Source organism: Macrobrachium rosenbergii, chromosome 25 (assembly GCF_040412425.1).
Source record: "Macrobrachium rosenbergii isolate ZJJX-2024 chromosome 25, ASM4041242v1, whole genome shotgun sequence".
NCBI classification, from domain to species: Eukaryota; Metazoa; Arthropoda; class Malacostraca; order Decapoda; family Palaemonidae; genus Macrobrachium; species Macrobrachium rosenbergii.
This window is the reverse complement of record NC_089765.1, coordinates 38,757,360-38,783,409: the sequence shown is the minus strand read 5'-3', so window position 1 is coordinate 38,783,409 and position 26,050 is coordinate 38,757,360. Positions and strand designations below refer to the sequence as shown.

Genomic DNA, 26,050 nt, shown 5'->3' with positions numbered 1-26,050 from the left:
GTGAAGGATTTCCTCACTGAGAGAGAAAGAGAGAAAATTTACTTACTTGTCATTACAGGGCCTTTTAGTACCCCGGTTTTAGGTGCTGAAAAAGTGACAATCACTGCATTCCGGTAAAGGCATTTGGCACCGTTCTGAGTAAATAAATATTCACAGGCTAGAAATAAAACACTCCATCCATAGCAGATGGCACTATTCTGAGTTTATTTCAGAGTTTTAAAGAAAAACGTTATTTAACATTTAGATATAATGCTCTCCATTGAAAACCATTTGGAAACCGTTAAGAATTACTTTTCAGTTGATTTAGGAAGAAAAACATAGCTAAGCCTTTAGGTATAAAGTACAGCATTCAGAGCAGTTGTTTTCATCATAAAGTCATTTTCAGTCGATGTAGGAAGAACAGCAGCTAAACAATTAAGGGTCGTAGTTTTATTACAAAGACCGTATCTTCTCTATTACATATGCATTTTGGACTTCATCGTGTGTTCAATTAATACTGTAGCTGTTAGATATCGAGTCTCTGTTTTATAAGGATGCGTCCACGCTACAGTAAAACATATAAACACACGTCGGTAACTTATCGTGTCATAGGTAGTTTTATCCAATGCTTTATGTGATTATCTAGTATTGGCCAAAGGTTCGCTCTCCACTTACGGTCGTTGACTTATTCTCAACCTGCCTGTGGTATATGCAAGGTAAAAGTGGCCTCTGTGCGTTCATGACATGCTTTACCGTATAGTGTGGACGCACCCAGAGACGTCAGTAAACGCAAGTTGTTGACATCGTAACCAAAGACATAAGCTTCGTCACAGTCCTCCATAATGTCTGACAGCTGTTCCCTTGGACACTCCCTCCCCAAAAGCAGGAGGAACTCCTCCTCCGTTGCTGGAGTGTATTGTACGCTAGGCGCTGAAGGACTCCATCCAATAAGTCCACCCACCACGAAGCCGCCGCCGCTTTGTTTTATTGTCTTTGGCGGGGTCGATGGCCGCTCCTCTTCTTCTTCTTCTGCTAATAAGAACTGACCCAGAAAGTGCTAGTTCATGTTTCCTATTGTCGCCTCCCTCTGTCAACAGTACTTAGTCTTATTTGGGGTCACATGCTTATAAAAATCTTGATTTATTTGAGTATCGCATTGGCGTTTAGATAATTAGATTGTAACTCATGTGTAAGTTCTGCATAGGAAAATAATTTCATTCTGTTTCCCAGCCGCTGTGAAACGGTCGTATGAACCGTATTATCGGCAGTGTGTCATTTCGATATGAGACTCATAATTATTTTTTTCTGCTGAGTTGGAAGTAGAGTGTGTGTAATCATGGGCCCTCACGTCGAATGAAGTACAGTCGTCATGACCTTTGTGCTTGAATTATTCATATAATGGTATAGTGTTACCCTGGCGACAAGGTGTTGCAACTTCCGCATCGTCTGTGTTCGGTGTTATTTTCTTTTGGACTTCGTACGAACATGTGCACCACATGAAATTAGTAATGGGGTCAGAAATCCAGCGAAGTGTGTGATTCTTACCGTCATATGATTGTCAGTACTCTTTTTTCTGCTTTTCCTCTTTCCTCTTTTTCTTCTTCGCGATGAAACTCATGGTAAGACTGGATAAACTTTTCATCATCATCATTGTATCATCGCTTTCAATGCCTCGTGACGCAAAGGGCCCATGTGAAATTCCACCAATAATGTCTTTCCCGTTCTTTATTCTCCACAAATCTCCAGTCATCCCCCGCCTCTTCTCGTAGCTCTCATCCCAGTAGGTCCTGGTCTTCCAGATCTTCTGGTCCCCACATAAAACCCCAACTGACACTGACGACTGTCATGCACTATTCTCCGAGGGGTTGTGCGAAGGTCATATCCAAACTATCTCCATTTCATCATTGCCGAATCTACATAATAAACTGCATGAATTTCCCTTGTGGCATCATTTCTCACTCTATCCTGCCATCTGACTACTAATATATTTCAAGCTTCATTTATAAATCCTCAAATTATTGTAGATATAGTTTAATTCTCATTCATGTCTGCATAGCAATACAAATCACACTAGGCTTAATGCATAATCTTACTTTCATGTGCAGTTTCAGTCTTATTTCATTTCTAAATCGTATTTAGTCTCCCCATTGTTTTGAGGTGTCTTTTTTTTTTGTCTTTCACTAAATCCAGCTCGAGAGAACCTGTACTGAATGTTATTGTTCCTAAATATTTAAAAGATTCAGTCCCATTAATCCTTTCTCTGTCTATTGTTATTTGATTCCTTCCTTTGGGGATAGTCTGTCCACTTTACTTCTGTGTTTTTTACAATTATTCCGAGTCCCTCTTTAGATAGATGTAAGCTTTGCAAATCTTGTTGTGTTTTCCTTAATGAAAGAGTATCATCTTCATATTTTAAGTTTGTCAGCCTTTTTTTTTTTTTTGTTACTCCAGGATAAACCTTCTCTACTATTTCTGACCCCTTTTTTTCCTTGTAAAATCTATTAGAAGGTCAAACAGCAAAGGTAGAATAACATTTCCTTGTAGCACCCACTATTTACTACAAATTCATCGGACACGACCCCATCAGCATTAGCTCTGCATCTACTTCGTTCTTGAATAACTTCAGTTAGCTGTACAGATTTAACAGGATTGCCATTATAATGCACAACATCCCATAATATTGGTCTGTAGAGCTATTAATTACCTTCTCGTAATCAACAAGAGCATGTATCTTTCACTTATTTATATTGGCTGAATATGACATATACTATATATATATATATATATATATATATATATATATATATATATATATATATATATATATATATATATATATATATGTATATATATATATATATATATATATATATACATGTGTGTATATAATATATATTGTATATATTATATATATACTGTATATAAATATAAATATAAATATATATATATATATATATATATATATATATATATATATATATATATATATATATATATATATATATATATATATATACAGTATATATATATATGTGTGTGTGTGTGACGTACTCCAGCATGGAAACGAAGAAACAGGAAGAAGGGAAATATAGGTCATAATTGCTCCCAGCAGTTCGCCTGTCATTATAAAGTTCCCGGAAGAGGAACTTTATTGGTTGCCAACGAAGTCTCCGGAAGAGGCCTAAGAGAGTAAGTCTGTTGGGACGAATCAAGACCTTTATTTTCTTCCTTCCTGTTTCCTCTCCTTCGTTTCCTTCCTGGAGTACATCATCATATTTTATCTTCTTGACTAAGGAAAATACAACTATAAATTTCTGTGAAACACGTTCTTGTGTTCGTTTATACGTACATACATACATACTTACATACTTACGTAGATACATACATGCATTCATATGTGTATATATGTATATATATATATATATATATATATATATATATATATATATATATATATATATATATATATATATATACAGTATATATATATATATATATATATATATATATATATATATTCTTACGTGGGTCGTTCAGCAGATGAGTTTTTATTAATTATTGTAATTTGTGTAGCTCTGTTCTACCTAAGACCCACGTAATCCTGTCAGTTAAAGCTAAAAGTTACCCCAAAAGACAGACAATTACTTAATTAGATTAGGTCGCCAATCGGAACTGTGTTATTGAATAATTTGAGTTATTTCTGAAACAAATGAATTACATCCAACCCATTCATTTCCCACCTAGTCCCAACAAAAGAAAGAAAGTGCTGTTATAAGTGAGGGAATTTGAGCCAATTAGTCCTCTTCGGACACAGAAATATTTCCCTATTTCAGTTGAAGTGCAATGGGTGATTGTCTTGTAGCTCCCCTGTAAGCAATTCGAGTATTTTAAAAGGCTATTCCTCTTCCAAATAATGGCACGATCAGCTTCCAAGGCTGCCTGAGTGTTACCTATACTTGAATTCTCCCTAATTCCTACTTACGGCAAGGGGATACCTTATGCAATCTCAATAGGCAATAATACTTATTCATATACTAGACTTCATACAGCAATTATGGTTCCACCAGGATCTCTAGTCAGTGGCTGAGGAAGGGGGAAAAATGGAAATAGCAATACAGGGGTAGAAATACCAGCAATCGACGAAATCTTGTCAATTCCAGACTTACCTTCACGTAGGCTGCTTGCGCAATACAACGGACGCCCGGGATTTCTGGAACAACGCATAACGTCGATTCACTTAGTAAATAAAAGATGGGAAAGGGGACATAGGACAAAATTATCAGGAGCACTGACGCGTGTGTGCTCTCTAAGACAGTTGTGCTCTTTCTCTGACCCTAGGTCAGAAGCAGGTTCTCGGTGTTTTCTTCAATAGCCTCCGGTAGTCTGAAAATTGACAAAAACGTCGTCGATACATAGTACAGAGGAAAATGAAGGCTTAAGAACACCCTCACTAGAGGTGACCTCGTGAAAACCTCCCTGTTGGATAGGCCTCTAATACTAACTTATAAGCCGTTAGGAACTGTTAATTTTGAGAAGACAGCCTTGCCCTCTTCCCTCTGCTTTTCCCAGAACGTTCTTCTGGTCTTTGTTGGGAGTATATTAATTTTAGAATAATGCAAGGAGGGCGAACGGCAGAATATTTATAAAAATATATAAAGTTGTTTCCACTGACAGAGGATGGCTCCCGGGAAAGGCAAGACAGCGATAACTGTCGCATTCCTGTTTCAACTACTAAGTCGTGAATGAAGCCAAAGTGCAGACTACTTCTACATCATGTGCAGTATCTGCAAAATTTTCGAAATTGAGGTATGCCACCTATTGGGCTCGTGAAACATTAATACACAAGTTACTGCAGTTTCAGAATGATTCTTCAATGCTTTCCACGAGTATTTATGGAGTCCCATTTGCAGCATCTGCAAAATCAGTAGTAAGGCAAGGGAGTCTCTACCATTTTTCTCAGTTTTGTATTTTTGCAGATACTACACTCTTCCATTTTAGGGCAACATACCTATGCACCATTTACCCCCATTCTTGCACGCAATCTCTTGCTCTCTGGATGGTGAGATTCTTCCTTTTATTCCATCTATATTTAAGGCTGCTTTGGTCTTCCTCTCTCCCTTCCCCTCTAATGGTTGAACCACGTGGAAAGAATGGAGGACGGTAGGTTGGTGATGTGAGCATGAAATTGATAATTGTTAGGGGGAAGGAGGACAGGAAGATCAAAGATTATCATACATGGGAACCTTTTTACGTCAGTGATCTGTGTCCGCTGTGTCCTTACTGTTTAATTAGTCATGGAAGCTTTTCTTTTTTTTTTTTTTTTTTTGGTCTTTTCCTTCAGCCAGCTGTAAATAGCCATGTCTTCCAATTGTAAGTCTGTTGATAAAGATGGTATCAGTACCAGGAGAATATTTCTTGCCTTCATGAGTGATTATAATTGCGGGGAACAGCAGCAACTTGAATACATTTTTTAGTGTAAGGACTGGTCTTCAAGCCTCTCATATTATTAATGAATTGAAAAATGATGATGATGATGAGATCTGTGATAGTGATGTTGATATTAAAGCTACGTCCCAGAAGCCGAAAGTGAAAAGGGTGACAGCGGTTCTTGTCCTGTTGTATTTGTCATTGTCATTCTTCTTGTCCTGAATGTTAAATATACTGTTCTTGTTATTCGGGTTGCTGTTCTTTTTATTGTTCCTTAAACGTTTTCTTTGGAATTATATATATACTGTATATATATATATATATATATATATATATATATATATATATATATATATATATATATTTGTTTTTTTTGGGGAGACAGTTTCCCAATTTGGCGAGCTATATATTTAATGCTGCTTCATTGATGCGTAAGCCATTTTTCGTCACAGTGTCAGCCTTCATTTATGTCGCTTTGGGTGGCCAGCATTACTATTATTATTTACTGAATTTATTATTGCTTCTGATACGAATATATTTGATTAGAAGCATATTTACAGCGTTCAAAAATGGATTTGCTATGAATGCACGCGTGTTGACACGCACACGCGCGCGCGCGCCCGTAGGGAGAGCAAGACTAGGGTTTTTCCTCTGAGGGTAGATGAAACAAAAGCACCGAAATATTGAGTAAGTGTCAGCACAAATAAAATCCAACTTCAGCAGGAAAGGACAGACTTTGTCAGGACACAGCTGCTGTCGCCCTCACCGCAGATTCTGTTGTAAATGAAGCAGCCTGTCTATCCTTGCAATGCGTTTCGAAAACTATGGGTACAAATTAAGAAGTACAAAGAAAGGTTCGAAAATTCTGAATATTGTAGTAGAGGGGAAACAGAAACAAATTTTAAACTATTAGTTTCTTAGCCAAGAACTTCCCGAGTCGTAATATGGTATTGACTTTGTATTCTGTAAAGAAAATTAGTTCACAATTGGGTACGTCGTAATTTTAAAAACCACGTCAAACCGGGCTTGTCCAAATCCGGGGGATGACCTCAATGTGTTTTGGTCGTTAATCTGGCAGTATTACACGTACAGCAAACTAATGTATTGTACTATGATCTCATAGTTATGAAATATACCGTATCTACCTTAGCTATAGTACTGTCATTTTATAAATTTCAAATGCATTGTTATAATTCGAGAAGAGCCTCTTAAAAATATTTTTCTCTTTCTCCAGATCACTATACCACTTGGGATAATCTTTATGTAAAAATGAAAGAACTTTTCTCAGCAATATGAGTGAAATGTTAACAAAAAGCGCTATGAATTTACCAGCAGCCGTAATGTCTAACAAAGATCTTTTTCTGGTTTAGGAGGCCTGTTTGTGAGGAACGTTCTAGTCTGCGGAGGCAGATTCAGTTGCTCTGTTCCGTGCGAAAGACCACGTCAAAAAGGAGGAAGTTCCTCGAGATTCTGCTTGTCAGCGGACTTTTGTTTCATTCTTTCCACCAGGCCTAGAAAATGAAAAGAATGAATTCAATGCCATTCTTGTTATTGATGCATCCGTAGGAAACAAGCCAAAAGACTACTTAAAAGATTAACAGGTTTCCCCAGAATAATAGAGAAAAGGAAAAACAGTTAAGAGAAGACAGCATTAAATGTAGTACTGATAAAATTAATGATAAATCCAATAATTGGTAGCCAAACACACACACACACACACACACACACAGACTGTAGCGTGCCTGAGTGTACCCTTTAACAAGGGGCTCCATCCCAATTCGTCGGAGGTCGTGGACTGGTACAGAAGTTACGGAAAGCATGACATAAAACTTTTGTCTAGGTTGATGCATCTGCCTTGAATAGTAGACATTCTTCTAAGAAATATAAAAACATTAGAAAACCAGACACTGTATCAGCTAAACAAAGCAGTCTGGGATTTTGTTGGACGATGTAACTATTCCTTTGCCAGCGGGTAGCGAGGGAAGGGGTACTGTTGTACAATGTTACCTTTAATCCTTGGTCTTGTCAGTTGTGCTTAGACGATGGTGCATTTCGCACGTGTTTGACGGGAAGGACTTCTCTTTGTGTGGTAAGTTGTATAATCTGTACTGGGCCTAGTTTTTTCTCTTTAATTTCAGTAATAATAAACATAAATAACGCTTGGCAGGACTGCGCTTTGATGGCTGACCAACTAGACCCCGGTTAGTACGTAAATGTGCACCAAATTGGGCCGATACAGTATACAGTACGTGCAGATGGGTGATCATGTTGAGCTATTTAATATGTGGGTAGGTGACTATGTGGGACAGGTCATCAAGTAAATTAGTAACTATAATGTGACTGTTCACTTCACAGTTAATTACATCAGAACAGTGTTTAGGGGGGTGATATCGTAACGCACTGGCCAGGCCTATCGTGTTGACCAACCAAAAACAGACCAGGCCAAGTTTCAGCTGATCAGAGCGAGGAAAAGTGACCACTCGACCCCAAGTTTAACATTAGGCCTACCATTGGTGAATGAGGAGATGGGTGATCATTTTGCGTCTAGTGCATCATTCTTTGCGATTTATTCACTAAATAGATATGTTCAAGTAGACCTTAAAAAATAAACGCCGTTGAATACGGCTGCTCAAGGAGCAAGAACTCGTGATGGCCCAAGGCTTGTTTAATCCACCACAAACAGTGATCTTACTGCAGTTGACAATAACCTAGCGTGTAGCCTACTTCTTAGTGTAAAAAAATATGATCGAAGTTTTTCGTGGCCAATGTTAATTGTTTCAAGTTTAAGATGTTTAACGGTGATGAATTATCAGCACGGTGCTTCCCCATTTTTATGCGGGTGCTGAAACGTAGCTACTGGTCTGCAAACTACTGTGCATTCGGGTCGTTTCGGCCGTAAGCACGTTTACGTGCAAAATGGGCGCCGTGTTTAGTACCAGCCCCTTGGGGATGTTCGTAAAACATGAAATAATAATGGTAAATACCATAAACATAACGGTAAATACCATAAACATAACGTCTTACATTGTTTTGGATGTTACGGCCTAAAATGACTTACGGCCGAAATGACCAGGACCGACTACTGTTTGTGCAGTCTCTTAGTACCACTTCTTTGCGTTGATAAAACTAGAACGATTTCTTTGCTGGCAGGCACTGAAATAAGGGCGATTTTACAGAAGAAGAAGAAAATGGCAGAAAGTAGAAACGTGGTACAGATTGTGGATTTGATACGCAAAGTAGCATATCTGCCTTCCTTCATTTTAATCCGCTTGAAAGACGGGTCCTCGCCAAGGACTCCCAATTACAAGCATTCCCCAGAAATTCATTCAACTCCCTCCTCCACCCTAACGCCCGCCTTTCCCCATCGCATCACCAATAAAATATGGTTGTTACGTTCATGAACGCAAATTTGTCCAGACAGACCACTTTAATATTACATAAACAATCTCGAAGATTGTACAGCAGGAGCTCCCAACCTTAATGCTAGAATTTGTAGAATAGTGAAATTATTAAGATATTTAAATCCCACAAAACTTTAAATTACTTGCACAGATGATTCTCAGAAAGAACTTGTATAACTAATATATATACCGGTATTTCTAGAAAGCTTTTAACATTTACGAAAATTGTATGTTATCCATATGAATGTTTGTTATAAAGAGGTATGTCGTTTGTCTCTTACAATAAGGTATTGTTGAATATATGGTATCATTGAAAACTGGATTTAGTATTGAATAATTAACTAGAAAACCAATCATTTAAATGGAGAAAAAAATAAATATATAGACTTATATTTTTGTATTTACAGGTTTATCCACGATACCATTTGGTACAGAATATGTTTGTTCTTAGCATATTTATTTTACTGAAAGTTTCACTATTCCAATTAAAATAATAGAAAAACCCAGTAATTCTCTTTGGAAAACTTGTAAAAACTCAGGTGTTCAAAATGGAAGTGTTGTAATTGAAAATTCCTTTTTTTTAATGATTCAGTAAGGAAATTGGTGCTAATTCTTCTGAACGCTTATTTCACACTCATCATACATTGCAATACAGATGCTCCCGTCTTGAAATATTATATTGCTCATTGGAAAAAAATTATAAAAACGCAGCTGCAGTTAATGTGAAAATGACTTGGAAACCAAAGCGAAGAGTAGACTGCAGATTGTGGTAGTCTCTCTCTCTCTCTCTCTCTCTCTCTCTCTCTCTCTCTCTCTCTCTCTCTCTGGCCAAAAATGCATAACAGACTATATAGAATGGTGATGTTGGCGTCAGTGGCCTGTTTTCATTGCTTTGGATTTCACAGATTTACTAAAATGAAATAAAGGCATATTATGCATACTCTGAAATTTTTAATATTTTTTCATTTTGTTATAAACTGTGTTCTGTAAACTTAACTAGGTTAATCATCCAGAATTCAAATGATGCACTGTAAGGGAATATTGCCCAGGGAAATTCATCGATGTTATATTTACTGTACCTGTAATCCGAAATAAAATAGAAAATATTGACAAACTATAAAACTATCAATAATGGAACATTGGCATGAGTGTCTGCTTATGCTTTTATAGTCAGCAGTTCAGCAAGATAACTGATGAGAAGTTTGATTTCACGAGCATCAGCTCTTTATCTGACTTGTGGTTAGACATGGCTTTTCGGTTGTTCGCGAACACGATTTTAGCCACAGCCAGACCATAAAGAGACCTTCGGGGTTATAATTAAAAGCTGTTTCCGAAAACACTGTTAATAGCAATTCAACATTCTTTGGTCGGAACAGTCATTCAAGTCGTGGGTGGTTGGTGAAAAATGAAACCTTTTCGCGACCAGCTCGTGTTTTCTTAACTTTAACTTTAGACAGTTAGTTTGCAAGAACGTAATGATTCTATCTTCATCCGTCATCATTTTAGAAATATTGTAACATTTTTATTTAATTCATTTATACCATAAGACAGTCTGCAGACAGGTTTGCACAATTATATTATTTCCTCAAACATAAATTAGTTTTTCCTATGGTCATGTTATGATGATGTTCAAAATTCATTTGAAGAGTACTGTGTTGAATTTACCAGACCTTTGGTCATACGATCGACGGTGTTGTACAGGATGAAACTAGTCAGTACATAGATTGTGACTGCCACCTAGCCTCGAGAAGTCGCCTGCTGCATGGATTTGAAAACTAAAATAGTTGTGTTTGCAAATTATTCAGGAAGGAATTCCTGAACCCACTCCGTAATTTACAAATATAAATGAACTACACTAGACACTACGTAATCCCAGAAATGGAACTTTTCACTTGTCGTAAGGTTTGTTCCAGCTGAGTTATAACGTATAGCCGCAAGCCCAGGAATTTATTGTTTGGTCGGATTTTGTTACTTTTTCTTTGAATGGCGAAGTGAAGATGTTAATTAACATATAATTTTAAGTTCAGCCATTACCTGTATTTTAGCCCTAGTTGGTATATGTTTAGGGTTTGCTGCGTTCGTTCAAGCACTCAATATTTTGTCTGAGGTATTTTGTTTGGTCCTGGGCATGACTTTTTTTCATTACCTGATGATTCCATTCCATTCGCTCATACTAAAGAACTGATTTCTTTGGCTGTGTTACAACTAGTCTCAAGATTAATTACGTGTTGTGCATTAGTTTCCATGTCAGTTTTTTTGGAGAATGCTAAAATAAAAATAAAAAAAAATTTAACATCTCCACACAATTTTATAGGATGTTGAGAGTACCTTATACGTAATTATAGTGCCTTTCACATACGATTTGGTTTTTACAGAGGCTTGAGTAGCGTGATGGGTAATGAGCAGCACAGACGACTGCAGCTTGACACTGACAAGAGGTGTTTGCAGCCAGTGCTTCAGGTTACAACGTGTTTTGATAAGCCGACTGACTCAGGTATGCCTTCAGCATTTGATTTTCGTAGGGTATATTCTGCATAATGCAGTTACACTTGACGTCTGTGGGTCTTACCCGAAATTTCTATGGCCAATGTTTCCTTGATAATGTAACTGAAATTAGTTTTAGGCCTAGTGTTTCTAGAAAGCAGCGTATCTGATTTAATTTTGTAATCTGCCTTGAAGTTCAAATAATTTTCATATATTTCAGTAGTGTATAAAATCAATCAACTTATAATTTTTTCCAGTAGTCTGTAAGATAGTACAAACAACTTTTGAAAAACTAATAATACATGAGCGGTTTTTTTTTTGGAGAATGGCGTAATCTGTGCAGTTTTGAAAGGTTTTTGTAATCTCCCCCAAGAGTTCTGAAGATCATTTGTTTAAAGGTTTAGTGCAAGAGAATTCCCAGTGTATTGTCTTATAATTGCTGTTACGTCCATTGATGATGTATTGCATTCACGGAAGTATAACAGTACCGATTTTCAGATTTAGGCTAATGATACGACGGTTGGAGATTGAAGTCCAGAAGGTTTAACAAAATAAATAAATAAATAAATAGAAACAAAGTGTGTCTTAGATTTAGGCTAAATAAATAAATAAGTAGAAACAAAGTGTGTCGTAGATTTAGGCTAAATAAATAAATAGAAACAAAATGTGTCTCAAATTTAGGCTAATGATACGACGGTTGGAGGTTGAAGTCCAGAAGGTTTAACAAAATAAATAAATAAATAGAAACAAAGTGTGTCTTAAAGCAGGAAGACTTCACTTCATATTCCCAATGAAATTCTTGGTATGTCTTAAGACTCCGAGCAGGCAGTGAAAGTATGTACTTTTTAGTACCCACAGTGCCCTATTAAAGGTTTTGTGAAATGAACTTTTTATTTTGTAATCTAAGATCAAAACTGTGCTTCGCTTAAATTTCTGCGGGTATTTTGTTTCCCCTTTGAAAATGATCAGTTCTCTTAACCCGAAGCACGAAAAAAGAATAAGGTTGTCCGAAAACAATTAAATGTCTGTATTACAAGTATGTCGGTTTAAGCGGGTGAGAAGTCAGGTTCAGCACCGCAGACCAATTTCTGGTGTAATATAATCGGTGCGTATAGTTTGCAACGTCATTTTATTACATTTCATCACATTTCTTTACAAGTAATTACAGGTTAAGTAAGTAGGTTTTATTCAATACTTTAAATACAATGAATCCCACCGTTCTTTTTTTTTTCGAGCAAAACTTAATTCCGTTTATTACACGAGCACAGTGCGTACAATGAACATTAAAATCTAAACCTGTTAATACAATCATTATACAGATCAGTGCTTTGAGGGCTGAATTGCCCGTCAAGTTGACAATTTTTATCCACTTACAACTATTGATGTGTCCATTCCTTACAGTAAATGCAAATGTTCTAGAATTAGAGGGTTCCAAAAACAAAAGTACATGGGTGGTCTAAATGAAGTTGTTCATTGTAATGAGAATGAAATTCTTTTCTTTCTTTAGTTCTTCAGTTGGAAAAATCCCTGGCTGAAATCTAGAGCCAGTTGGGATCCCATTATTGAAGCTTGTCAGCCACTTAATATTTCAGATGCTACATCAGATCCAGATCCCAAGAATTAAATGATGCTGGTGGCTATTTTAATAAGATGTGTCCCTGGAAAGGTCATCAACTTCAGGACAAATGACCAGCCCTAGTTTGATGATACATTTAGAGGAACTTATCTTGAGCAACAGGCCAAATTCAACACGTGGAGACGAAATCGTTCACATGAAAATGACACCATTTTTGTTGAGTCTTGGCGTGCTGCAAATAGAATTTACCATATAGCTGACAGGAATTACAATAATTCCTTAAAGAGTAAACTTGAATGAATTACTCAGTCTCATCTGCAGTGGACCAAATAGGCATCATTTATCTTTGGGTCAGGCTCATCTTCCATTCCACCACTACTAACAGATGATGGTAGATTGGTTACTGGCCCTAAGGAAAAGGGGAGCTGATTCATCGAGCTTTTGAAGCTAAGTAATTAGCTGAGGATGTCCCTCCCCCTGACACTTGTCATCCTGAACCTATTCTTGCAAAATTTGCATTTCGCTCTAAGGATGTTAAGAAAATTCTTGGTAATCTTGATAGCTGGGGTGGAGAAAATCTTGTAATTTCTTCCCTTTGTTTTTTAATAAGGGTTTTAGTGTGTTGGCTCCCAAGATTAGTAGATTCTATAGATTTTTATGTCAATGCAGTATCTTGTGGATGAGTGCAAGCATAGTAATACAGTGCCTGTTCCAAAAAGTGGCATGTGTGCAGACCGCAGTAACTACAAGCCAGTTTTATATTCTCCCTATGCTTGTCAAAGTTGCAGAAAGCTTACAAGGATGTGGAATCTTTAGGATTTTTAGCTGATAGTCAATACATATATAGGAAGCAATTAGGTACCTGCGATGCTCTTTTAAATTTGACATGCCATTTGCAAGAAAACCTTGATGAGCGTTTTGAGTGTCGAGTAATTCAAATAGATTTTAGTGCTGCGATATGATTCTTGGCTGGAAAATAAGATTAGCCAGCATGCCGATGATGCAACACTTTTGGGTGTAGTAGTCTCTCCGCTCATGAGAAATGAAGCTGTCCTTAGTCTCAGTTATGGCATGGAGCAGATTATTGATAGGCGTAGTCGGTGGGGTATTAGGCTGAACTCCAGTAAAACGAATTAAACTATTGATTAGTAGGTCTTGTAAAGATTTTCCACCCCATCCTCCCCTTCAGGTAGATGGGACTCAGCGGAGTGAGTCTAAAGCTTTAACACTATGTGATGTAACTCTTGACTCTTCTTACTTTTGAGACACATCTAATGAAACTGTGAGCAGACGCTGCACCGAAGTTAGGTATTGTACGTAAGGCCTCACATTTATAACAGTGATGAAACAGTGCAACCCCTTTTTTTAGGTCATTTGTCTTCCTTTGCTAGAATACTGCTCTCCAGTGTAGATATATGCTTCTGCCAGAGATTTATCTCTTTTAGATAGTGGTTCGTGGTGGTAAGTTTCTGTTTCCTAAGAATAGCAGGTATTACATAGAACATTGATGGATGGTCTCTTGTTTGTCAGTATTTCATAAGTTTTATTTTAAGAGATCTTTCACATTCACAATTGATCCCTGATCCTTTTCTCAGTTCTAGAGGTCCTTTATTTCTCACACTGTTGGACTGTGGAACAGTCTCCCAAAGGATCTTGTGCAATTGGAAGCCCAAAAGCTCAAGAGAAGCTGCCATGCATTACTACCCTAAAACAATTCTCCTCATATTTTAATAATTTACTTACATTTGTATCCATTTATTTATTAATTTGTTAGTCTATTTTTCTTTTCCATTAACTGATCACTCAGTGTTTCCTATTACCTTCTGTTTCTTCTGTCAAATGAACACCATATTCCTTGGAAGCTTGAATTTTAAGTCAATGGCTCCTGTGGGCTTGTTCCATATGAATAGGATTCATCTTCTTAATAATAATAATAATAATAATAATAATAATAATAATAATAATAATAGACAGAATCAACAGACTATACCCCAACGAGGGCTCCAAAGGGAAATCAGCCAGCAGAGAGAGAGAGAGGGAGAGAGAGAGAGAGAGAGAAGTTATAGGAGACAGTGATGAATGAATAGATATGGGGGAATAGAAAATGAAACATGTGAATTCAAGCCTGTTCACTAGTCAAGTGCAGTTCCGGACAGTTCCACTAGGTCCAGTTTCCCGAGCAAGAAAGGTTTGCGGCAGGATTTGTGTTGGTAGCCCTGACGAGAAAGGTAAATGGAGTTGGGGTAATCTTCATGCAGGTGGTGGCCGAGTGGTGGTGGATGTACAGAAATGTGTAATTATATTTGTAAACTACTTTGGTTCAGTTATTTTCCTCAATACTTTGTCTTAAAGGTATCATTCAATTACATTTTAGAACTTTTAGTATATTATACATAAAAAATAATAAAATGAACTGTCCTTAAAGGGAAAAGATCTTATAGAATACAGACAATGACCATAAGCAGTTTCCTTTGAGAAATTCTGCCACACTTATCTGTACAAAAATGTGCGCAAGCTAACCTCGTTGGTAAGGCTGTAAAGTCCCCGGTCAACACGTTCTCTGTGGAGAACATCCCGTTTTCTGCTGTGCCTTTCCGCGACCTAAGGTCTAGCGGAATATATATTTATCATCACAATTATAAACTATGTATATGTTGTCTTTCCAAGCAATCATGTATTATGTACAAGTAACAAGTTATTTATTTCATATGTCATACATTGTTTATCACTATGCTCTCTGTATGAACCTGCCCTGTTTTTAAGGAACTAGTTTGACCTCAGGTCACCTGTAAATCTTTGTACCAGCGGTCTCTGGCACTACACAGAGGTCCGCATCCCACTTTATAAGCAGCTGTTTTTTATCAATAAATCAGCAGTACTTCCTGCTCATTATTTCGCACCTCTCTCACAATGGTGACCCCCCGGAGTGTTTCCCGGAAGCCATTAACGGACCTGAACGGTGACTAAGTCTTGGCCCAATGAACCTAATCCACGCCCCTAACGGTATAACTACGGCACTCTGACAAAGCGTTCGGGCATTAACCGACCCTCGTCGGCAGGTCACCAACATCATTAGCGGACCCACAGGGCACGCTCCCCGAGCGTGTATTGGCATGAGTGTTCCCACACACTCCAAGTGAGATCACAAAGAGAGCATGGATGGAGACATTCCCAACCATTTACAAATTACCGCGAACCTCTCAGAGGCAGACACCTCCCTCTCGCAACCCCCTCCCGCTCGCACCTCCATACCGGTACCGCCGCCTCACGTGATGGCCCCCCTGACGGACCAACCAAAGACGGCCCTTAACATAAGGCTGCCACCATTCACCAGGGAGAGCGCAGCGTCTTGGTTCTACAGGGTTGAGGAGCAATTCAGAATAGCAGGCCTGACTGACGAGGTGTTGAAGGCGGACATTGCCATTACCACCCTCCTGGAGGTGATTTGTAAGAAGATCGCCCCTTGGTTGATGACGACGTTGGTCCCCGCCACCTTCCAAGAACTGAAATCCAGTCTTGTCGAGACCTGCTCCCTGCTGGTCTCCGAGAGAGCTGCCCGCACCTTCAACCTCGCCCTCAACCCCCGGCAAGAGGGAAACCTCTTAGAAGTGTGGTATGCCCTCCAGGACCACCTCCTCCTCCCTGAGACTGACAGCAGTGGCAGGCACAAGGAATTCAATCTGTCAAGGGAGATCTTCCTGTGGCAGCTACTGCCGGAGGTCTGTGGGCAGATCACGGACGCATATACCCTGCCGGTTGAGGACCTAATCAGGTTGGCGCAGCAGCTGACGGACTCCACGAGGGCGGCCAAGCGGGCGACCATGCCCACACACTCCGCCAACTGCCTCCTGCCAGAGGACCCCACCACGGAGCCCGTCAACTCCATTGAGCAGAAAAGGTCGTCCCACCAGCAGAAGAAAGAAGGGTCTGGGCTATGCTATTTCCACTGGAGGTTCGGGAGAGCCACCCAGAAGTGCGAAGCCCCCTGCCCTATCTTCCCTTCAAAAAATGGAGGAAGTGGCGGCCAACCCCAAAGGCCGCTGTGGCAGCAACAACAAAAATACCCAGGGGCCCCTTACCAGTAGGGTTCTATGTCCGTGACGCAATTTCCGGCAGGATGATGTTGGTCGACACTGGAGCCATGCATTCTGTGTTTCCACCTTCAGGAGAGGACCTCAGACATCCACCGGACCCAACTACCTGCCTGACGGCCGCAAACAGGTCCCCCATCCTCTCCTACGGCACCAAGCTCCCATCGATCTCCATCCTTGGCAGGAGGTACAACTGGGAGTTCATCATCGCGGACGTCAGGACTCCACTCCTAGGGGCGGACTTCCTCGCCCACTTCAGTCTGGCAGTTGACGTCGGCTGCAAATGCCTGCTAGACACCCATTCCTGCCAGTCCCTGCCCTTGTCGCCAGGCCCTAGGGAGCCCGCCATCTGTTTCATCGCGCCCCACCAGTATGGTTCCCTCCTGAAGGAGTTCCCGAAGGTCTTCAAACCCAAGCTCCGCCAGATGCCCAGGACTCCTGCCAAACACGGGATAAACCCCCGTATTAAGACGAAGGGCCCCCCGACACACACGAAGTTCTGACTGCTTCCCCTGCAGCGCCTTCAGGAGGCCATAAAGGCCTTCGCAGAGATGGAAAGGATGGGCATATGCAAAAAGGCTCCCAGCCCATGGGTTTCCCCTCTTCACATGGTGCAGAAAGCAGATGGCACCTGGAGGCCCTGCAGCGACTACAGGCGGCTGAACCTGGCAACAGAGCCGGACCACTACCCCCTGCCGAACATGCAGGACCTGACGGCCTCTTTCCTGGGGGCCAGGATATTCTCCAAATTGGACCTACTAAAATCTTATTTTCAGGTCCCAGTAGCTCCGGAGGACATCCCCAAAACCTCCATCGTCATGCCCTTTGAGTCCTACGTCTTTGCCTTCTCCACCTTCGGCCTGAGGAACGCGGGCGCGACCTTCCAGAGGTTGATGGACAGCATCCTGGGGGACCTGTACTTCTGCGTCTGCTACGTCGACGATATCCTAATCTTTTCCAGAGCCCGGGAGGAATACCTGCGACATATCCAGAAGGTCCTGCAGCGCCTACAGGAGAATGGCCTCGTCATCAGGTTTGACAAATGCACCTCCGGCGTCGAGAAGGTGGAGTTCCTGGGCCACGAGATATCCCCAGAGGGCATCCGCCCAGTGTCGTCGAAGCCTTCAAGAAGTTCCCCACCCCTACCTCCATCAGGGCCATACAAGAATTTCTTGGGATGGTCAACTACAACAGAAGATCCATGATCGCTCACACCATGGCCCCCCTGACGGAGGTCCTGAAGGGACGTCCAAAGACCTTAGTGTGGGGACCCGACCAGCAGAAGGTTTTCCTCCTGACGAAGGCCTCCCTCACCAAAGCAACATCTTTGGCCCACCAGGATCCCAGCGATCATCAGAGGGACTCCTCAGCCCATTGCCTTCTTCAGTAGGAGGCTAAACCCCGCCGAGTCCCGCTACAGCACCTTCGACTTAGAACTCCTCGCAGCATACCAGGCAGTACGGCACTTCAGGTTCCTCCTGGAGGGGATGCCCTTCACAATATGGACCAACCACCAGCCGCTGGTCCACACTTTCATGAAGCTAGGTGACACATGGCCCTCTAGGCAGCAGCAGTACCTCGCAGCCATCGTGGAGTTCACCTGCACCATCGGGTACCTCCCCGACAGGAAGAACCCGTTAGCCGATGCCCTCGAAAATCGAGATCAATTCCGTACAGCTTGGGATCAATTACGAAGACCTCGGCCGCAAAACAAGCTGCTGACCCTGAGACCCCAGCCTACCATACAGCCGTCACATCACTGAAGTGGAAGGACGTGCCCTTTGGCTCAGAAGGATCAACATTACTGAGCAACATCAGTACCGGACACCCCCGCCCCCTGGTACCTGCCTCCAGCCGTCGGTTGGTTTTTGACATCATCCATGGCCTTGTAAAGTCTCCGCTGAGCGAGTCTTCTATGATGAACAACCCGTTTTCTTCAATACCACTCCTTATAGGATCGGGTCAAGCATAATCAGCCATATTTTCCTATATAAATTTGTATCTATTACTAATTCATTTGTATCTGCTTCTTTTGTACATATGTTAGAATGTTATGTTGATCCTTGTCAACTCAATTGTTACATTACTTGTATTTATCCATTGTAATTATTGCCTAGAGTAATTGACCTCAGGTCACCGAAATTCTATTGTATTCCTCTGTGTGACGTCCACACGGCACTTTGTAAGCGGCCTGCGTTCTGAATAAAGTAGCAGTACCTTTCCTCTTGCTCATTCTTTTGCACCTCTTAAAGTGGTGACCCCGGAGTGGTTCCCGGAGCCATTAGTGGACTGAGACGGTGACCTAGTCTTGGCTCCATGAACTACCCCACGCCCCTAACGGACTAAACACGGTGCTGTAACCAGCGTTCGGGCGTGCTGACTCTCGTCGGCAAATCACCAGCGTCATTAGCGGACCCACACGGCGTGCTCCCAAGTGCATATTGACGCGAGTATCCCACTCCAATTAAGAGGGCAAGAGTGAGTATGGACGCGGACATTCCCTCCAACGTACAGTTAGCCGCGAACTTCACGGACTCAGACATCTACCTTGCGCACATCCTGCCCGTGCCCTCCCCCGTGCCAAGAATCATGTGCTCCTCCGCCACCAGTGCGTGCGCCGAGGCCCTCCTGTCCAGCTGGATCAGCCGGTTCGGTGTCCCGGACCACATAACCACCGACAGGGGCCCGGCTTTCCTGTCCGAGCTGTGGTCCGTCCTGGCATGCCTGCTGGGGACATATCACCACACCACCACCACCTACAACCCCGCAGCCAACGGATTGGTGGAGAGATTCCACAGGTCCCTGAACGCGTCCCTCATGGCCCACTGCACCGCCGCCGAGGATTGGAAGTACTAGCTGCCTTGGGTCCTCCTCGGACTGAGAACCGCCCCCAGAGCCAACGGCCACCCGTCCGCAGCAGAGAAAATCTACAGGGAGCCCCTCGTAGTCCCGGGCGAACTCGTCGCGGGAGATCGTCACAACCCGTCAGTCCAGAGGCTCCGCTACATCGTCGGGAAGTTCGCCCCCTGCCAGCGGGCGTATACTGCTAGGTCAGCAACCTTCACGCCTCCCAGCCTATCCTCCACCACCCATGTCTTCGTCAGGGATGACGCCGTCCACCCCCCACTAACCAGACCCTACAGGGGGCCCTTGCGCGTGCTCGAGAGGAACACCAAAGCATTTCACCTTGCCCTGCACAGGAAGGACAACTGGGTGTCGGTCGACCATCTCAAGCCCGCCCTGTTGGAGGACACAGCAGACGGTACCATGCAGCGCCCTCCTCAAGAACCGTCGCCTCTGCAGCCAAGCCACCCCAAAAGGAGGTCGCGTGGCCGCCCCCAAAAGCAACCAGCCAAAACCACAGCCAGCCGCTCCCGCTCACACCACACCCCCCCGCTGACTTCGTGGAGCCGCAGCACTCTCCAACGTCCCAGCAGATACCTGGATTAATCAGACGTTACCCACGTCTTGGGGGGGGAGTATTTGTAAAGTCCCCGCTGAGTGAGTCTTCATGATGAACAACCCGTTTTCTTCGATACCGCTCCGTATAGGATCAGGTCAAGCAGAATCAGCCATATTTTCCTATATAAATTTGAATCTATTACTAATTCATTTGTATCTGCTTCTTTTGTACATGTGTTAGAATGTTATGTCGATCCTTGTCAACTCAATTGTTACATTACTTGTATTTATCCATTGTAATTATTGCTAAGAGTAATAGACCTCAGGTCACCGAAATTCTATTGTATTCCTCTGTGTGACGTCCGCACGGCACTTTATAAGCAGCCTGCGTTCTGAATAAAGTAGCAGTACCTTTCCTCCTGCTCATTCTTTTGCACCTCTTATCCCACCCCTCCGGAAGGACAACAGCCAGACTACTGAAGGAGAAGTTCGTCTGGCATGGAGTACAGAAAGACGCGATGGCCTGGGCAAGACAATGTATGCAGTGTCAGACAAGTAAAGTGGGGCGGCGCACCAAATCGGGGGTGGGCGAATTCCCCCGCCAAAGAGACGTTTTGGGCACATCCACGTCGACGTTAGTAGGACCTCTTCCCCCATCAGGAGGAGCCAGATACCTACTGACAGTCATCGACTGCTCCACCAGGTGGCCCGAAGCTATGCCCATGGAAGAAGCCACCTCCAGTGCATGCATGGAAGCCCTCCTCTCCAGCTGAATCAGCTGTTTCGGTGTCCTGGACGGCATAACGACAGACAGGGGACCTGCTTGCCTGTCTGAGCTATGGACTGCCCTACAACCCTGCAGCCAATGGAATGGTGGAAAGGTTCCACAGGTCTCTAAAGGCATCCGTCATGGCTCGTTGCTCTTCTGAAAACTGGAGGTACCAGCTACCCTGGGTCCTCCTCGGGTTGAGGACCGCCCCCAGAGCCAATGGCGACCCCTCCTCAGCAGGAAAAGTCTACAGGAAGACTCTGATAGTCCCAGGGAAACTCGTTGCAGAGAACAGGGATGACATAGGAATACAGAGGCTCCAAGATAGAGTTGGAAAGTTCGCCCCCTGCCAAAAGACAATCACCGACAGGACGTCCCCCTTAATGCCCCCCGACATGTCCTCCTCCACCCACGTCTTCGTCAGGGACGACGCCGTACGCCCACCCTTGACTAGGCCCTACAGGCGACCTTTCCTTGTACTGGAAAGGAACAAGAAGGCATTCCGAATATCCATCCATGGGCGGGAAGATTGGGTGTCAATAGATCATCTCAAACCCGCATTCCTGGAGGGGGACAACAGAGGCAGACCCCTAGATCTCCTGCAGGATACGGCAGCCCCTCAAACAACCCCGGTCTCAGGAAGAAGGTGAGGGCGTCCCCGGAAAACCCAGAAACCTGACGAACATGCACCACAACAAACCACTGCAGAGGACATTGGGGAATGCGACCACCCTCTCCAGTTGACATCAAGAAAGAGAGGCACCCTTCATCGCCCCAGCAGATATCTGGTTTAATCAGACATTACCTCCGTCTTGGCGGGGGAGTATTGTAAAGTCCCCGCTCAATGAGTTCTCCGTGGAGAACATCCCATTTTCTGCAGTGCCTTTCCACGACCTAAGGTCGAGCGGAATATATATTTATCATCATAATTATAAACTATGTATATGTTGTCTTTCCAAGCAATCATGTATTATGTACAAGTAACAAGTTATTTATTTCATATGTCAGACATTGTTTATCACTATGTTCTCTGTATGAACCTGTCCTGTTTTTAAGGAACAAGTTTGACCTCAGGTCACCTGTAAATCTTTGTACCAGCGGTCTCTGCGCACTACGCAGACATCCGCACCCCGCTTTATAAGCAGCTATTTTCTATCCATAAATCAGCAGTACTTGTCTCCCTGCTCATTATTTCGCACCTCTCTCACAAGACTTCTGGAGTGTATTCCCTCCGCTAACGAGGTCGGAACAAGTTGTTTTCACCTCCTGGTTATTTGTATTGCTATCAGTAGAGCATAAGGTTATTTTTTAAATGATTTCAATGAAATTCCCATGGTCAATATCTTATCATTCAGGAAGAAATCCTTAGATAATGGTAGGGCTCGGGTCAAGTTGAGTCTCAGGAAGCCTTGAGGAATTATCAACTCCAGATTCTACAGTTTATCTTCTATAAGTCCATACAGTATCCGTCTTGATATCAAAAATGTACTTCGATCTAAATTATACAGTAAAATGAAATAATTTTAAGTGATGCATCATAATTATGTAAGGCATTACACGATGATATATGAAACATACTGCTAGAATGTTATATAGAAATTAATTTGTGTATACATATATATATATATATATATATATATATATATATATATATATATATATATATATATATATATATAAATGAGAGAGAGAGAGAGAAATTAATGCTTGAAAGTCTATCTACTAATCATATCATCTTAGAAATACCCTTAACGTCATTTTTCCCCTAGAATAAAGTGTTGCATTAATTTGAGAGCTCTCAGGCCACAAAATGGCAACCCTCGACTCCGTAGCTGAACCACCCTGAGGAAAAAATATGTCATTCAACGTTCTCTAAAATGTTAGCATTTGTTGCCAATTCATAAACTTGTAAAGTCCCTGCTCAACACATTCTCTGTGGAGAACATCCCATTTTCTGCGATGCCTTTCCACGACCTAAGGTCGAGCGGAATATATAATTATCATCATAATTGTAAACTGTGTATATGTTGTCTTTCTAAGCAATCATGTATTATGCACAAGTAACAAGTTATTTATTTCGTATGTCAGACATTGTTTATCACTGTGTTCTCTGTATGAACCTGTCCTGTTATTTAATGAACTAGTTTGACCTCAGGTCACCTGTAAATCTTTGTACCAGCAGTCTCTGCGAACTACACAGGCCTCCGCATTCTGCTTTATAAGCAGCTAGTTTTCATCAATAAACCAGCAGTACTTGTCTCCTTGCTCATTATTTCGCACCTCTCTCACAATGGTGACCCCCGGAGTGGTTCCCGGAAGCCATTAACGGACCCAAACAGCGACTAAGCCTTGGTCCAATGAACCTAATCCACGCCCCTAACGGACTAATTACAGCGCTCTAACAAAGCGTTCGGGCATTAACCGACCCTCCTTAGCAGGCCGCCAACGTCATTAGCGGACCCACAGGGCATGCTCCCCCAGCATGTCTTGGCATGAGTGTTCCCACACACTCCAAGTGAGAGCATGAAGAGAGCATGGATGGAGACATTCCCAACCACATACAAATTACCGTGAACCTCTCAGAGGCAGACACCTCCCTCTCGCAACCCCCTCCTGCGAGCACCTCCACGCCAGTACGCCACCCCACGCAATGGCTCCCAACCAATCAAAGATGGCCCTTAACATAAGGCTGCCCCCATTCACCAGGGAGAATGCAGCGTCTTGGTTCTACAGGGTCAAGGGGAAATTCAGCATAGCAGGCCTGACTGACAAGATGTTGAAGGCGGACATTGCCATTAACGCCCTCCCAGAGGAGATTTATAAGAGGAGTGCCCCTTGGTTGATGACGACGTCGGTCCCCGCCACCTTCCAAGAACTGAAATCCACTCTCATTGAGACCTGCTCCCTGCCCGTCTCCGAGAGAGCTGCCCATGCCCTCGACCTTACCCTCAACCCCCGGCAGGAGGGAAACCTCTTAGAAGTGTGGCATGCCCTCCAGGACCTCTTCCTTCTCCCTGAGACTGACAGCAGCAGCATGCACAAGGAAATCAGTCTGTCGAGGGAGATCTTCCCGCGGCAGCTACTGCCGGAGGTCCGTGGGCAGATCACAGACGTGTACACCCTGCCAGTTGAGGACCTAACTAGGTTGGCACAGCAGCTGATGGACTCCACGAAGGCAGCCAAGCAGGCGACTTAAGCCCGCACACTCCACCAACTGCCTCCTGCCAGAGGACCCCACCACGGAGCCCATCAACTCCATTGGGCAGAAAAGGTCGTCCCACCAGCATAAGAGGAAAGGGCCTGGGTTATGCTATTTCCACCGGAGGTTCGGGAGAGCCGCCTGGAGGTGCGAAGCCCCTGCCCTTTCTTCCCTTCAAAAAACAGAGGAGGCGGCGGCCAACCCCAAAAGCCACCATGACAGCAACAACAAAAATACCCAGGGACCCCTTACCAGTAGGGTTCTACGTCTGCGACGCGATCTCTGGCAGGATGATATTGGTCGACACTGGAGCCATGCATTCGGTGTTTCCACCTTCAGGAGAGGACCTCAGACGTCCGCCGGACCCGACTACCTGCCTGACGCCCGCAAACAGGTCCCCCATCCTCTCCTACGGCACCAAGCTCCCATCGATCTCCATCCTTGGCCGGAGGTACAACTGGGAGTTCATCATCGCAGACGTCAGGACTCCACTCCTGGGGGTGGACTTCCTCGCCCACTTCAGTCTGGCAGTTGACATCAGCTGCAAACGCCTGCTAGACACCCAGTCATGCCCAGGGAGCCCGCCATCTGTTCCATTGCGCCCCACCAGTATGGTTCCCTCCTGAAGGAGTTCCCGGAGATGCCCAGGACTCCTGCCAAATGGGAAATACCACCGTATCAAGACGAAGGGCTCCACGACGCACACGAAGTTCCGACAGCTTCCCCCGCAGCTCCTTCAGGAGGCCAAAAAGGCCTTCGCGGAGATGGAAAGGTTGGGCATATGCAAAAAGGCTCCCAGCCCGTAGGCTTCCCCTCTTCACATGGTGCAAAAAGCAGATGGTACCTGGAGGCCCTGCGGCAACTACAGGCGGCTGAATCTGGCAACAAAACTGGACCACTACCCCCTGCCGAACATGCAGGACCTGACGGCCTCTTTCCACGGGGCCAGGATATTCTCCCAAATGGACCTACTAAAATCTTATTTTCAGGTCCCAGTAGCTCCGGAGGACATCCTCAAAACCGCCGTCGCCACACCCTTCAGGTCCTACGTCTTCGCCCTCTCCACCTTGGGCCTGAGGAATGCGGGCGTCACCTTCCAGAGGTTGATGGACAGCATCCTGGGGGACCTGGACTTCTGTGTGTGCTACATCGACGATATCCTAATCTTTTCCAGATCCTGGGAGGAACACCTGCGACACATCTGGAAGGTCCTGCAGGGCCTGCAAGAGAGTGGCCTCATCGTCAGGTTTAACAAATGCACCTTCGGCATCGAGAAGGTGGAGTTCCTGGGCCACAAGATATCCCCGGAGGGCGTCCGCCCAATGTTGTCGATGGTCGAAGCCGTTGAGAAGTTCCCCACCCTTACCTCCATCAGGGCCATACAGGAATTCCTTGGGATGGTCAACTACTACAGAGGATTCTTCCCAGGGATTGCTCACACCATGGCCCCCCTGACGGAGATCCTGAAGGGACGTCCAAAGACGTTAGTGTGGGGACCTGACCAGCAGAAGGCTTTCCTCCTGACGAAGGCCTCCCTCGCCAAAGCAACATCTTTGGCCTACCAGGACCCCAGCACTCCCCTCCAGCTGACGACGGACGCCAGCAACGTCACCTGCTTCAGTAGGAGGCTAAACCCCGCCGAGTCCCACTACGGCACCTTTGACTGAGAACTCCTCGCAGCATACCAGGCGGTACAGCACTTCAAGTTCCTCCTGGAGGGGA

At 43.5% G+C, this 26,050-nt stretch overlaps 1 long non-coding RNA gene across 2 annotated transcripts in view; it reads left to right on the top strand.

The window, feature by feature from the left end:
- The first annotated feature begins 7,376 nt into the window (after positions 1-7,376).
- LOC136852587 (uncharacterized) overlaps positions 7,377-26,050 on the top strand; it is a 65,758-nt gene continuing 47,084 nt past the window's right edge. For both annotated transcript variants that reach the window (XR_010857191.1, XR_010857190.1), the window contains exons 1-2: positions 7,377-7,495; positions 11,183-11,301. This is a non-coding gene — a long non-coding RNA (uncharacterized lncRNA). The remainder of the gene's footprint in view (positions 7,496-11,182; positions 11,302-26,050) is intronic.